Source organism: Moschus berezovskii, chromosome Y (genome assembly GCF_049115385.1).
Source record: "Moschus berezovskii isolate FMDL1 chromosome Y, NW_MosBer_1.0, whole genome shotgun sequence".
Classification (NCBI taxonomy): domain Eukaryota; kingdom Metazoa; phylum Chordata; class Mammalia; order Artiodactyla; family Moschidae; genus Moschus; species Moschus berezovskii.
Genome location: NC_142489.1, coordinates 47,339,390 through 47,350,875, shown reverse-complemented (window position 1 = coordinate 47,350,875; position 11,486 = coordinate 47,339,390). Strand labels below are relative to the sequence as shown.

At 41.2% G+C, this 11,486-nt stretch overlaps 1 non-coding gene across 1 annotated transcript; it reads left to right on the top strand.

Annotated features, from left to right (window-relative positions):
* Positions 1-10,896: 10,896 nt before the first annotated feature.
* On the top strand, positions 10,897-10,968 carry TRNAY-AUA (transfer RNA tyrosine (anticodon AUA)). Its single transcript has one exon. It is a non-coding gene; the product is annotated as a tRNA-Tyr (tRNA).
* Positions 10,969-11,486: the final 518 nt, after the last annotated feature.

The following is an 11,486-nucleotide window of genomic DNA, read 5'->3' as shown; positions in this document are numbered from 1 at the left end:
ATTCACCTTTCTGTATATCATTCAGTTCAGTTCAATTCAGTCGCTCAGTCATGTCCAACTCTTTGCGACCCCATGAACTGCAGCACGCCAGGCCTCCCTGTCCATCACCAACTCCCGTAGTCCACCCACCATGTCCATCGAGTCAGTGATGTCATCCAACTGTCTCATCCTCTGTCGTCCCCGTCTCCTCCTGCCCTCAACCTTTCCCATCATCAGGATCTTTTCAAATGAGTCAGCCCTTCACATCAGGTAGCTGAAATACTTGAGTTTCAGCTTAAACATCATTCCTTCCAATCAATAACCAGGACTGATCTCCTTTAGGATTGACTGGTTGGATCTCCTTGCAGTCCAAGGGACGCTCAAGTCTTCACCAACACCACAGTTCAAAAGCATAAATTCTTCGACGCTCAGCTTTGTTTATAGCCCAACTCATCATCCATCATCCATCCATGGCCAGTGGGAAAACCATAGCCTTGACTAGACGGACTTTGTTGGCAAAGTAATGTCTCTGCTTTTTACTATGCCTTCTAGCTTGGTCATGATTTCCTTCCAAGGAGGAAGCGTCTTTTAATTTTATGGCTTCAATCACCATCTTCATTGATAATGGAGCCCAGAAAAATAAAGTCAGCCACTGTTTCCACTGGTTCCCTATCTGTTTGCCATTCAGTTCCGTGCAGTTGATGCATTAAAGGAGTTAATAGAAATGTAAGGTAAAAGAAGTAATTGGGCAATTTGTCCCCCTTTTTGAATTATGATAGTTTCTGAGATGATATCATAATTTTACTTTCTCCCTTATAATCTGAATCAATGATTCCAGAATGAATAGAAATTGCCTTAGAATTCAGACTATATCTGCCAAATATAAGGTCAAAGGTTTGTGGGAGTTAAGTGTCCATAAAGTCCGGTAGGTATTCTAGAAGGGACTGTTTGAGGAAAAACAGAAAATCTTTCACGGCTTGTATGTTGACAGCAGCCCTGCCAAATGTTGAAGGTTTGAGAGACAAGATGGAGTTTGCCCCTGATTTTTGTTGATGGGGACCCGGGGAATCCCCATCTTTGAGTTTCCCAAAATAGGGTTCCCTTCAAATGATATTTAGATCACAGTTGTACCCATTTAGAACATCGATGGAAGATTCCTGGAGGCTTTTTAGTAGTTTTACTTTATTCTGTGTATCTTTTAGGGCAATCAGTTTTTTTTTTTTTTTAATGCTTCTTATCCCCACAAACAAAACGCCCTCCATTCCCCCTTTTAAAGGAAGTAGTCATTGCTTCAGCTGACATTTGCATTTTCTGAGTTTCTAACCCTAATGCAACAAGCCTTCAAATAATCAAGAACATTCCTGGTCTCACAAATCAGAGTGATGGCTCTCTGACAATCCTGATTTTCATTCTCCATACACAAGCAGTTTTTCAAATAGCATGTTGGCCTCCTTTCTGACAACAATAAAGGAGATAGCAACTCCCAGTGTAGCTAAAGAATAAAATAAAATTCAAATAGAAGAAACTATAGTGTTTAGAAATTACAGCCTTTTCCATTTGTTGTATGTGAGAAAAATCAATGCCTTTGTATTGAGGCATTAGTTACCCTTGAGAATTTTCATTTCTTAACAAAGGAGAGAGAAAAAGATCATCGGCCTCAGAGACTCGAGATTGCAAATCCAGTAATTCAGAAAGCCTTCGTCGTGAAGGAGAATGAGTGCATCGTCTGTTTTCACAAATTTGAGTGCGTGTTAGGGGCTTTTCATTGTTATATATATATATATCCATATATCATTGTGAAAGTAAAGTCGCTCAGTCGTGTCCGATCCTTAGCGACCCCATAGATGGCAGCCAAGCAGAATACTGGACTGAGGTGCTATCGCCTTCTCCCAATATGTCATATATGTATGATTAAGAGGTTGAAAAGCTGAAACCTAAGAAACATAGTTAATTCTATAGCTTGAGGATCTATGCTAATATCTGTGCATAAAATTGGTGTGTCATTGAGAAAATCCTTTTTTTTTTTTTTTTTTTTGCAGGGGGGTGGGGAGTCTGAGCCTTCGTTAAAGGTACGGGTAAATTTTCAAATAATGGTTCTCTGTTTCCTGAGTTAGGCATCCTTATGTAGATGCCTCTTAATGATATCGTTACACTTTTTCTACCTTTCCTGAAGATGGGAGTTGGGTTAGTAATATTCTATTCATATAACTTTTGACACTCCTTCAGTTACAAAAGTTTTGAAAATGGAGTCACTGTTGTTCTGAATTGTAGAGTTTAAGATCGCTCTTACATCATGAGAAGTCAGTACAGTAAGATTTTGTCCATTCCTTAAACTCAGGCTGTAATGGATACTGCTGTTGACATGAAAAGAGGTCTTTGAGCATGGTATACACAGGGTCTTTGAGGTTGGTAACAACAGGAACAGCATTTGCGCTCGACTCATACTTTTTCTCATCAGCCCACACCCTAACATTTACATTATTGTTCATATTAAAAGAAAGGGTTCTGTATTATGAAAACAGAGGTCTGGACCTTGTTCAGCATATTCTTCCCCCAAAGGGATAAGAGAGGCTCTGGCATCATTAGAAACCCATGAGGAAATAAAAGAGAATCCGAGTTGCAGCTTAATGGTGAATGTAATAACAGCATTTGGCTCATCCTGACAGCTCCATTATAACAGTGGATGGGAGGAAATTGGACCAGAGGCTTCAGTGAGCACAGAGAAGCTTGCTGTGGTTTCCAAAAGGAATCAACAGATTAGCCCCCACACCGTGATTAATACATGGTGTTCTTAAGATATCATTAAGATGAGGGCTTTTGTGTACTCCCAATCCTCTTGAGAGTCTGATGACTGGGGCCTATACCTCTGAGGTCAGTCTCTCTCTGGTGTGGTCTTTTGCAGACAAGACAGGGAGCCAGAGGTGTCTTAGATGCCTGAAGGGAACCCTTCTGGTGATGCCCCTCCTTTCCACAGTAATAGCAAGCCTATCCCTTTTCACCTGTGTCCCTCTGATTATTTTTCTCAGGCTGTTTCAGAGCAGTTCTAACAGACATTGTTGGGGTTTCAGTCTTTTGCTCAATTTTTTACCCCTATTTTCCTCCTCATATTCTTTACAATAATATAGCATCTGAAACGTTTGCAACAGTTGTTCAAGGTTTCAGTTCAGTTCAGTAGCTCCATCGTAACTCTTTGCGACCCAGTGTATCACAGCACACCAGGCCTCCCTGTCCATCACCAACTCCTGGAGTTCACTCAAACTCATGCCCATCGAGTCGGTGATCACATCCAGCCATCTCATTCTCTGTGGCCCCTTCTCCTCCTGTCCCCAACCCCTCCCAGAACCAGTCTTTTACAGTGAGTCAACTCTTCATATGAGGTGGCCAAAGTATTGGAGTTTCAGCTTTAGCATCAGTCCTTGCAATGAACACCCAGGACTGACCTCCTTTAGAATGCACTGGTTGGATCACCTTGCATTCCAAGGGACTCTCAAGAGTCTTTTCCAACCGCACAGTTCAAAAGCATCAATTCTTTGGCTATCAGCTTTCTTCACAGTCCAGCTCTCACATCCATACCTGACCACTGGAAACACCATAGCATTGACTAGACGGACCTTGTTTGGCATAGTAATGTCTCTGCTTTTTAATATGCCTTCTAGGTTTGTCATAATTTTCTAAGGTTTAATTTTGTCCAATTACCTGTTTTCGTAAATTATGGCAGATATCAGGAGCCAAATGAGTGAGAAATCTATTTTTCGAATAATTTCTCCTTCTGTAGTATTAAGGTGAATGTCAGTAAAATTATCGAGAGATTCCCGTAGTCTATAATCAGTGGGGGGTGAGGGGTGCGATCCTAAGATGGCAGAGGAATAGGACGGGGAGACCATCTTCTCTCCCACAAATCCATTCAAAGAACATTTGAACACTGAGCAAATTGCACAAAACAATTTCTTTACACTGGCAGAGGACAAAAAATCCCCATGGGGCCAATATTCTTCAAAGGAGGTAGAACAGAATATAAAAGATAAAAACAGAGAAAAAGGAGATAGTGATGGAGATCCATCCCAGAAAGGAAGTCTTAAAGTGGAACAGTATCCAAATACCAGAAACCCTCTCTCCGGCAGATGTGTGTGGAGTTTTGGAATCTCAGAAAGCAACGAACCTGGGAGGAAAAACACATACATACATATATACATAAACAAACCCCACAAATTATATGCGTAATGACACCTCCCAGCAGAGAAGTACCCCCAGAAAATCGCATATACCACCAGGGTAAAGGAGGCTGAACAACGAAGAGCGGGCTACACTGCTTAGGTTAAGGACCAGGCCTGAATGCCCTGAGGGCAATCTTATGGAGCTATCATGAGAAAACAACTTTAACCTTCTGATAGCCAAGGAAGGGGGTGAGAGGTGGGAAGAGAGGGAGACCTATCCCGCAGAAAGACCTAACATATTTCAATGGACTGGAATGGGTGAATTTAACTCAGATGACCATCATATCTACTACTGTGGGCAGGAATCCCTTAGTAGAAATGGAAAAGCCATCATGGTCAACAAGACAGTCCGAAATTCATGACTTGGATGCAATCTTAACAATGAGAGCATGATTTCTGTTCATTTCTAAGTCAAACCATTCAATATTACAGTAATCCAAGCTTATGCCTCAACCAGTAACGCTGAAGAGGCCGAAGTTGAATGATTCTATGAAGACCTATGAGACCTTTTAGAACTAACATCCAAAAAAGATGTCCTTTTCATTATAGGGGACTGGAATGCAAAAGTAGGAAGTCAAGAAACACCTGGAGTAACAGGAAAATTTGGCCTTGGAGCACGGAATGAAGCAGGGAAAAGGCTAATAGAGTTTTTTCAAGAGGAGGCACTGGTCATAGCAAACACCCGCTTCCAACTACACAAGAGAAGACTCTACACATGGACATCACCAGATGGTCAACACCAAAATCTGATTGATTATATTCTTTGCAGCCAAAGATGGAGAAGCTCTATACAGTTAGTATAAAGAATACCAGGAGCTGCCTGTGGCTCAGATTATGAACTCCTTATTGCCAAATTCAGACGGAAATTGAAGAAAGTAGGGAAAACCACTAGACCATTCAGATATAACCGAAATCAAATCCCTATGATTATACAGTGGAAGTGAGAAATATATTTAACGGACTAGATCTGATAGATAGATTGCCTGATGAACTATGAATGAAGGTTCGTGACATTTTACAGGAGACAGGGACCAAGACCATCGCCAAGGGAAAGAAATGCAAAAAGCAAAATGGTTGTCTGAGGAGGCCTTACATATAGCTGTGAGAAGAAGAGAAGCAAAAAGCAAAGGAGAGAAAAAAAGATATAAGCAGCTGAATGCAGAGTTCCAAAGAATAGCAAGGAGAGATAAGAAAGATTTCATCAGTGGTCAATGCAAAGAAATAGAGGAAAACAACAGAATAGGAAAAACAAGAGATCTCTTCAAAAAAATTAGAGATAACAAGAGACTATTTCATGCAAAGATGGGCTTGATAAAGGACAGAAATGGTATGTATCTAAGAAAAGCAGAAGATATTAAGAAGAGGTGGCAAGGATACACAGAAGTACTGTACAAAAAAGATCTTCAAGACCAAGATAATCACGATGGCATAATCACTCACCTGGAGCCAGACATCATGGAATGTGAAGTCAAGTGGGCGTTAGAGAGCATCACGACAAACAAAGCTAGTGGAGGTGATGGAATTCCAGTTGAGCTATTTCAAATCCTGGAAGATGACGCTGTGAAAGTGCTGCACTCAATATGCAAGCAAATTTGGAAAATTAAGCAGTGGCCACAGGACTGGAAAAGGTCAGTCTTCATTCCAATCCCAAAGAAAGGCAATGCCAAAGAATACTCAAACGACCGCACAATTGCACTAATCTCACACGCTATTAAAGTCATGCTCAAAATTCTCTAAGCCAGGCTTCAGCAATATGTGAAGCGTGAACTCCCAGATGTTAAAGCAGGTTTTAGAAAAGGCTGAAGCACACAAATTGCCACATCCGCTGGATCATGGAGAAAGCAAGATAGTTCCAGAAAAGCATCTATTTCTGCTTCATTGACTATGCCAAAGCCTTTGACTCTGTGGATCACAATAAACTGTGGAACATTCTGAAAGAAATGGGAATACCAGACCACCTGACCTGCTTCTTAAGAAACCTGTATTCAGGTCAGGAAGAAACAGAACTGTACATGAAACAACAGACTGGTTCAAAATAGGAAAAGGAGTACGTCAATGTTGTATATTGTCACCATGCTAATTTAACTTATTTGCAGAGTATATCATGAGGAACGCGGCGCTGAAAGAAGCTCAAGCTGGAATCAAGATTGCCAGGAGAAATATCAATAACCTAATTGTCACCATGCTAATATAACTTATATGGAGAGTACATCATGAGGAACGCGGCACTGGAAGAAGCACAAGCTGGAATCAAGATTGCCGGGAAAAATATCAATAACCTCAGATATGCAGATGACACCACCATTATGGCAGAAAGTGAAGAGGAACTAAAATGCCTCTTGATGAAAGTGAAAGCGGAGAGTGAAAAGATTGGCTTGAAGCTCAACATTCAGAAAACAAAAATCATGGCATCTAGTCCCATCACTTCATGGGAAATAAATGGGGAAAGAGTGGAAACAGTGGCAGACTTTAGTTTCGTGGGCTGCAAAATCACTGCGGATGCGGATTGCAGCCATGAAATTAAAAGACGCTTACTCCTTGGAAAGAAAGTTATGACCAACCTAGATAATATATTAAAAAGCAGAGACATTACTTTGCCAACCAAGGTCCAGATTTGTAGTCATAATTAAGTCTATGGTTTTACCCATGGTCATGTATGGATGTGAGAGTTGGATTGAAAAGAAAGCTGATCGCAGAAGAATTGGTGATTTTGAACTGTGGTGCTGGAGAAGACAATTGAGAGTCTCTTGGACTGAAAGGAGATCTAACCAGTCCATTCTAAAGAAGATCAATCCTTGGTGTTCATTGGAAGGACTGATGCCTAAGCTGAAACTCCAATACTTTGACCTCCATATGAGATGAGTTGACTCACTAGAAAAGACTCTGATGCTGGGAGGGATTGGGGGCATAAAGAGATTGGGAGGACAGAGAATGAGATGTCTGGATTGCATCACCAACTCGATGGGCATAAGTTTGAATGAAGTCCGGGAGTTGATGATGGGCAGGGAGGCCTCGGGTGCTGTGATTCATGGGGTTGCAAAGAGTCGGACTCAACTGAGAGACTGAACTGAACTGACCTGAAGGTACTGCCGGGCCAGCTCAGAGAACAAAGGACTGAGCGAATACCAGTGGAAAGTTAGCAGGATGTGGACAGTCCATCAACTGCAAGAGGAAGGCGGGTGGAAGCCAGAGCAAGAAAGGGGCAAACTCGGTCCCAGAGAAAGCATTCCCTGTCAAACGGCAAACAGGCTTTCAGTTGCTAACCAAGACTTCCTGGGATTCTAGACAGTTGACATCTATTGGGAGGGTGCCAGCTAGAGATCATCTCCCCAGTGGAGACACATGGCACACGAGAAATGGTTCAGTCTATCACCCAGTAAACCAAGCATTTGGGACACAGGAAGTGATAAGACGCACTCACTGCCCAGGGAGTGCACACTCGCCAAGCACCTGGTTGCCTGACCTGTTCAGACATGGGAAGGGTACAAAGAAAAACCCAACTGAGTCTGCGTCTTTGGGGAGTAACAGAGAACCTGAACATGAGTGACCTAGTTCAGGAAAGTGCACACAACTCGAGGGCTGCTCCCTGCAGGGTTATCTGGAGCCTGAGCAGTGTAGACTGGGAATCCTCACACACCAAAAGCAGGGGCAAATACAGGGTGTCCAAGACACTGCGAGAACTCCCCACACACGCCAGTGATATTTGTTTACAGTGTTCCTCCCTCCACACAGCATGATTGAAAAATTGAGACTAAATAAGAGCCCACATCTCGCCCTTATATTAAGGTGGAAATTAGACACTGAAGAGACCAGCGAACAGAAGAAACCAACCTAACAAAAGGAACCACGTTTGAAGTGACAGGTGAAAGAGAATAAACGCTGTAGATAACAGCAACTACACTGGAGGGGCCTTATATCGTCTAAGCTGGAATAATGAACTATCTGAAACTGAACTGAGCCCACACTCTCTGAAACAGCGCCAGAGGAATTCCTAGATGTATTTTTACTACAATCATTTTTTTTTTATTATTTTTATTTTTAAAGATCTCTATTCTGCCTATAATTTTCATTTTTATAACATACTATTACATTACCCAAACCAAAAAAGTAGAGGTTAGACCATCAAAACTACAACATTAAACAAAAACAAAAGCAAAATCCCCAAAAGTATATATTTTTTGTTTTCTTTTGCTTTAATATTGTATTTTTGAGAGTCCAACTTCTAATTTAGATTTTTAATCTTTGCTTTTTGGTAGCTGTTATCAATTTTTTACCTTTATGAATCTAACCTTAAGTATCCATTTTTATCTAGGAGTGTGATTACTCACTTGATTATTCTCTCCCCTTTGGACTCTCGTTTTTCTACACCAGGTCGCCTCTATTTCTTCCCTCCATCTTCTCTTCTCTACCCAACTCTGTGAAATTCTCTGTGTATTCTGGGCTCTGGAGAAGATAGTACTACCTTGATCTATCTCTCTCCTTTTGATTCCCCTTCTTCTCCTCCATTTCACCTCTATGTCTTTCCTCCTTCTTCTCTTCTCCATATAACTCTGTGAGCCTCTCTGAGGGTTCCAGGCTATGGAGAGCACATAGGGAATCGTTTACTGGCTCTATTGCTCTCTCCCTCTGTGATTCCCCCTCCCCGCCTTTTGGTCATCTCGATCTCGCTCCTCCCTCTTCTCTTCTCCTTGTAATTCTTCAAACTTCTCTGGGTGTCCCTCACTCTAGAGAGTCTTTTCATTGTTAACCTAGAAGTTTTATCATTAATGCTGTATCGAGGTAGAAGTCTTGAGGCTACTATGAGAATTAGACTCTAAACAAGAAGCAGGAGGCTTAAGCCCCAAACCTGATAACACCAGAGAACTCCTGACATCAGGGAACATTAACCAATAAGAGATCATCCGAATCCTCCATACCTACACTAAGAGCAAGGTTCACTCATGAGCCAACAAGTTCCAGAGAAAGACATACCACACAAATTCTCCAGCAACACTGGAACATAGTGTTGAGCTTCAATATACTAGGAAAGGCTGATGGCTACCCTAATTACCAGGTGAATCTAGACAAACTGAAAAAATGTTGTCATTAAATCTTATTTAAAGTCTGTTAGTTTGAAAATTCTGTAATGAACTGTTTTGCTAGCATAAACATATAGAGCATATCTCTTTGTCTTTACAATTCTTTAGAAGTTTCCTTATCATAAGCATCATCTTATCTCTTAGTATTCATTTACAAACATAATTTTTTTCCTTTCCTTACGTCTTTGTGGTGAGGATATCTAGATGAGTTAACAACAAACAAGCAAACAAAAACTGAAATCTGGTTTCATCTATATTATACCTGCACAACACATTTTTCTTAACCAGTTGCTTTCTGGGTTCAGGAGTCCTGTCTACTGGTGTGAACATGGTAAACAGATGCATATACAGCAGTACCAAATGGAAAGAAGAGACTCAATATTATACAATGAGTTGTTTTCTCTCGAAATTCGTATGTTGAAGCTCTAACTCTCTGTACTTTATATTTAGTGAAACTGTGAGGATATTACAGTTCTTTCTGACCCTATTTGGAAATAGGACCTCTAGATTGGTAGTTGAGTTAATATGTTTGGCACTTTATAAGAAAAGCAGATCAGTCAGAGAAAAAAACAGAAACATTACTATGCGAAGACAAAGCCAGAAAATGGCCAGGAAAAATCCAAAAGAGGCCTCAGACGAAAACAAGTCTGCTGAATTTGATTACTGCCTTGAACCTTAGAAGTTTGGAGCACATTTAGTGAAGCTCCCTGGTATAGGACACTTTGTTATGGCAACTTTAGCAAACGAATATATGCGCTTCTCTTGAAAAACATCTGTCAATACCAAAAGAATTCTCCTATTCTTACATAAGTTTTCAGGGAATGGAAACTGGCAAAGAACTCAATTATCCATCCATTGATTACCCCCACAAAGTCCTAGTGCTCCCTAAGAGTTTTCATTCTTTCTTTAGAGATTCAGCTGTGTTAAAATTTATTCCTACTTCATGGTTAAAAATGACATAGGAAATATTAGAAAGATCATAGTTTACAGGAACTGGTAGAAGAAAATAAACACAAGGGAAAACAGGCTGACATTGAAAATACACAACCCTCTCCACTTATCTTTTCCGTACATCATGTTTAATTCCCCAGGATAAAAGTGGTAGTGGCCTAGGTTTTGCTTCCTATTGCTTTGGGGAAATCACAAGTTGTGAAGTTGTGGTAACCATGCCAACCTAAACATTCCCAAACCAAGACACTAGGCTGCAGTAGCCATGGGGCAGCCTAGAGGATAACAAATCCTCCCAAACCGTTGGAGCCACCTTGCCATTTACACCAGACAATTGGCCAGGGATATTGGCATCAGCATTTCTATGGCAGGATTTGTGGTTTATGAGTGCCACTCTTATCACCAGCCCTCTAGATGCCTGAGAAGCTCAAGAGACCACCGTTCTAGGTTTTAGACTAGATATCTTAAATAAACAGGAATAAAATTCAGTCCAAACTGAAGGGCTCCAACCAAAGGAGATGCATAGATGGTCCTCAGCCACACAAAGGGCTGTTATGAGCAGCAATACCACGGCTCCAGGCAAGCTCACCATTAACACCTGCAGCCCATGCCAGACACATATCCCCAGTATCGATGGAGAGAATAGATTTGAAGTCCACTATCAACTAGAGGCCACATCCCTGGTAGTTCAGATGGTAAAACGTCTGCCTATAATGCAGGAGATCTGGGTTCAATCCCTGGGTAGGGAAGATCTCCTGGAGAAGTAAATGGCAGCCCACTCCAGTACTCTTCCCTTGCAAATCCCAATGATGGAGAAGCCTGGTAGGCTACAGTACGTGGGGTCCCAAAGAGTCATACACGATTGAGCAACTTCATTTTCACCAACTAGAGGGGAAAAAAAAACCAAAACAAAACCTCTTGACCTTCTATCTTAGTCAAATTTAAAAACAGAGTCTGTGCTCCAGCACATCATGCCCAAGACATACATAATTGATAATATTTGTAGGTAACAGTACCAGGTAGAGGACACCTTGGATCTGTCGTACAACCAAAGTGAAGTAATATAGAAGAATTTAGTGCCAGTTTCAGAGAGAAAATGATCTCCCAGATGACCATAGGATTCAAATCACTAATAAGGCAGTGCAGGTTCCCTCTATGGAACTTAATCAAGAAGTTTCAGTTCAGACCTGTTTGCAGGTTCAAATTTCCATTTCTCAAATGTTTCCATTCAATCTTCTGACAGCTCAAAATATGGACAATATACATG